The sequence below is a fragment of the Meriones unguiculatus genome, chromosome 10 (genome assembly GCF_030254825.1).
Source record: "Meriones unguiculatus strain TT.TT164.6M chromosome 10, Bangor_MerUng_6.1, whole genome shotgun sequence".
In the NCBI taxonomy this organism is placed as follows: domain Eukaryota; kingdom Metazoa; phylum Chordata; class Mammalia; order Rodentia; family Muridae; genus Meriones; species Meriones unguiculatus.
Genome location: NC_083358.1, coordinates 27,507,681 through 27,512,101, shown reverse-complemented (window position 1 = coordinate 27,512,101; position 4,421 = coordinate 27,507,681). Strand labels below are relative to the sequence as shown.

Genomic DNA, 4,421 nt, shown 5'->3' with positions numbered 1-4,421 from the left:
AAATTTAAAGCCCTGTATCTGGACCTGAGCTGGTCAGCCCACCAGCTCTTCCCCTCTCAGACCCTCTTTGATGTTTCACAAGCAGTCCTTGCAACCATGGCCAGCTCTACCTTGCTGTGTAGGTAACGTTTAGGACCCACACTCCTGAGTGTTGCAGGTACTCTACAACTGTGAGGGACAGGGACGGTTCTTCCATTCTCATTGCTCCAGGGCCAGTTCTCCATCAGCCATAGGTGGCAAGGAATTAGGGAGTGGAGGAAGGCATATTTGCCTTCTAGGAACAAGAGACTGCACAGCAGACAAGATGCAGGGCTTGGGTCTACATCTCTCATGTCAGGCTCAAGTGTAACCCCTAGATCAGAGACAGCCCTACTGTGCTGCCCAGCCAAGGTGCAGAGCCTGATTTCCCAATTGCTGTAGCAGGAGAGGGTCAGGGCCAGTGCTTTCTTGCTCTTATCCTCAGGACCTGCTGCAGGCCCCAGGGTAGCATCATTAGCTACTCACTTCGGGCTATTCTCACTACCCCAAGTCTCCAGTTCTACCTCTCTTCATTGTGAGCACGTCCTTCTTTCTCTCATGGTCATTCGTTTCTCCACCACTTACTTGCTCCTCTTAATGATACCCAGAGTCTGACATCCCAATAGGGTTCTTTTAGTTTCTGTATCACTCCCCACTTCACATGCCCTTCTGGTCCTGCACATGCTAGACTGCTGGTCATCTCAGGCTTGCTTTTTTTTTCAGGAATTTTTAGCTACCTGCACATGTTCACAGGTCATAACTCTTAGCATAGACATAACTGCTCTCCTCTCTGCCATCTGCTGAGGCACATGTGATGATGCAGCCATACCTGAGATGCCTCTTGGGATAGGGGAAGTCAGCTTTTCAGATCTGAAAGAAAATAGATATTGTTGCTAATCTGAAAGTTGTATAGCATGGCTAAGTGTTAAAGCACCTGGCTAAAATGAGATCACAAATTACTAAGAATGTGAAATAGGATGATATTGTAGAAAGAGTAGAGATCTAGGTTTATTGATGGTGGCACAGAACACAAACATTTTCCTGAATGAACTAAGAAATTTTTATTGATACAATTAGTTTCTCAAATTTGACACTTTTTAAAACTTGGGGGGTGAGACATTCTTTCTGATGGGTGTTCTAGTTATCAAAAGATACAGTGACAAGTAAATCTGTATAAATGTCAATGAGTTGGGTGCAAAATGGCAACAGTAAAGAAACACTGGATTCATACAGCTCTCCACAGATTTTTTTTTGAAATACTGATGGAATATACACATCACAACATACCAAATAAAAGATTTATTTCTAAGACACACAACAATTTGATCATGTTCCAAACAAGCTACTGGGCTAATTATTTCACTGAGATGGTAAAGCACCTACAATACAATATAAGGAACTGAATTTGGATCCCTAGAACCCACATAAAAATCTGGATGTGCTGTTACATGTCTTCAACCTCAGAACTGGGGACCTGGGGATGAGAGTAATATACTTGCAGCTCATTGAGGAGCCAAGCAAGACTACTCTGTGAGCTTTGGTTTCAAGAAAAGAAAGTGACTTAAAAATAAAAGTAGAGGATGGTGTGTTATAGTTGAGTGAGGAATCTATTTTCATTAAATGAAAGAAAGGAAAGTAATGAACAAAGAGAAAAGAAAAATTATTGGCGAGAAAATAAGTCATCTTTAAATTATTAGATGGGTATGAGACACTGAACAATTTAGAAGTAATGTTAGTTTTAGAATATATGTTGGGATATGTTAACATTATTACTAATGATGGAAACTTTAATATACGTATGCAGCTCTTTGGAGGAAGCAGTGCATGCCTTTAAAGCTTGTATCCTGTCACAAGTCCTGTCATTCACTGCCTCTGCTTTCTACCCATTGTAAAATGAATACAGTCTACCATACATTTCTGCGAACATAATTTATCTGTTACATTATATACCCAGACACACAGAATCAAGTGAGGATGGGTGTCAGATTCCATAACTCAAGTTAAAACAAACTGAACCCCTTTAAACTTGTTTTGATTGCAGACATGGAAAGACAAGCAATGCAAGTGGCATGAGAACATATATAAAGGGAAAGATGGATGATAGGATACTTGAGGTGAGCCTCTGGAAACTCTGGGTAACTGAGTTTTTGTATTCAGAGCACCTAGTTAGAAAAAAATAGTTACAGTAGAAATGGGACAATAAAGAGTTTGGAAGCAATGTATAAAACTTGTTAATCCTGTGAGTTGTATTCCTTATAGTGTCCATATTGATGAGACTGAGGCCATTAGTGGCACATACATAGGAATTATTTGTCACTAGTGTCAGTTGGATAAGAATTAACAGTGTTTCAGAGACTCTGATATGAACCTACTCATTCTTATATTATCAGAACAGCTCTGCAAAAAATGTTCTTGTTCAGGTTCAGGAACCCAGGAACGTCTGCCTTTGAAACTGTCATTGACATTTCTGTAACGTACCCCTATTTTGTTCCTCATCTCAAACTTATTTAAAACTAGAAAATCCTGCTATTCACTTAAGCTGTGTTCTTGTCTTGTCTATTTGTCTCTAACTGGTACCAGGCAAGTGGAAGAAAAAATGTTTTTGATTTGATTGTTAACAAGGACTTTATGCTGGGGGGGTGGGAACAAAAGCATTCCTCTCTCCCATTATTATTTCCCATTTGCCATCCATTTTGCTATCCATATTCTCATTTTCCCAAACGGATGAATCAGTACAAAGTTATAATACACCCGTATACAATGGGAATTGGTATTTTAGACTTGGGAGAGAAAATAAATGCTGTCTAGTCTAAAAAAAAAAAAAAAAAAAAAAAAAAAAAAAAAAAAAAAAAAAAAAGTAGAGAAAGATCAATGAAACGGATGCAAGGTTTACCTCTGACCTCCACATACAAACACACAGAACATGTGCCTATACCCCCAGATGTACATAAGCACACCTATACACATATATACAACCACAAGCACATATACATACACTTACACTAACAACTAAATATATAGTACACCAAAAGCATGAAGACACACACACACACACACACACACACACACACACACACACACTGATTGTATTAATGGTCGAACTACTTAGCATTTATAAAATATTCCTGGTAATACCATGATACATTTAGAAACCAAAATGGATGAGCCTCACAAAGTTGAATGTAAGCCCATTGAGACCTTGAGCTAATCCAAGTGTGAAAGCAGGCTTTGGGGGATGTGTCTTCTCTCATCTGAGGAGGATGCATTTTATCAAATAGTTTATGCTTCCATAAATGTGTGCCCTTCAGAATTAATCACTACTGTGCTTTTATAGTGCAGCAATACAGAATGTTTTAAATAAATATCCTTTCTGAACTTAGTGGCATTTCTGTCACATTTCTCAGTAACACAAATGGTGGAAGTCTACACTTTTAAACTTTTCATTTTAAAATATTCCAGCCTAAATTGCAAGTGTGATAGAATGAAAGAAAAACCCTATAAGGAGATAGTTTTTTCAAGATTCAAAATCACATTTTCATTTCCTCCTGCTTATACTTATGAACTGCCCTCTCCTAAAGCATTAAGAAGCCTTAAGATTCTTCTCATTTCCTCACTTCTTCACCTTCTTCCTCTTTATCTTTTTATTCCTATTTCTTTTTTCCCAATTATGTGCACAAGCATGCACGTGCACAAACATGCACAATTTACACACACATGTACCTGTACACACATTATTTTTAGTCAATTCTGTGGGAATAAAGATATGAAGAGAGATGCTTTCTTTCTGGTAAGTGTGTCGTCCTGAAGGGAGAATACAGCCTTCAACTCTGCTTGCCATCAAACCATGTCCATGACCCTGCGGTGTCCTCTCCCAGCTGACATCTGAGAAGCTGCCATATGACAGCTCAGTTTCCTCATCTATAATGCATAGATTTGAGTGTCTCCTTTGAAACACAGTTGTGAATGCTGAATGAAAAAGGCAATATTTACACTGGATGAAACATATTTGATATTTTCAAAGGTTAATATTTTTCCTCCTCTCCTTTTGTCCTTAGTCTCTGAATTTATAGAAGACTGGGCAACTTGCCTGTTGTTTCTTTGAGGGAGTAAAGAGAGAATCTTTAACACAGCTCTGGTTCTTTTTCCCACATACACAGAAGAGCTGTACTGCTCTACTATAGGGAAGTTTATACAACAGAGGAAATCCATAATGTTACAGAATGGCATTTCCATTGGAGAAAATTATCTCAGTTTGTGCCTAGTCAGCAGTTCCCTACACTGCTTCCACAGCGATAAGGGCTGTGACAGATTTTCCTGTTGGTGTACATTGCTGGACAACTTGGTACTACAAGCCGTGAGCCACAGGTAGAGTGTCAGAAAATAAGGCTCAAGAACACGTTGAA

The 4,421-nt window shown here is 38.9% G+C and overlaps 1 non-coding gene across 1 annotated transcript; it reads right to left on the bottom strand.

Moving 5' to 3' along the window:
• Nucleotides 1-742: 742 nt before the first annotated feature.
• LOC132646200 (small nucleolar RNA SNORA17) lies at nt 743-869 on the bottom strand. The gene has a single exon (XR_009584318.1). It is a non-coding gene; the product is annotated as a small nucleolar RNA SNORA17 (small nucleolar RNA).
• Nucleotides 870-4,421: the final 3,552 nt, after the last annotated feature.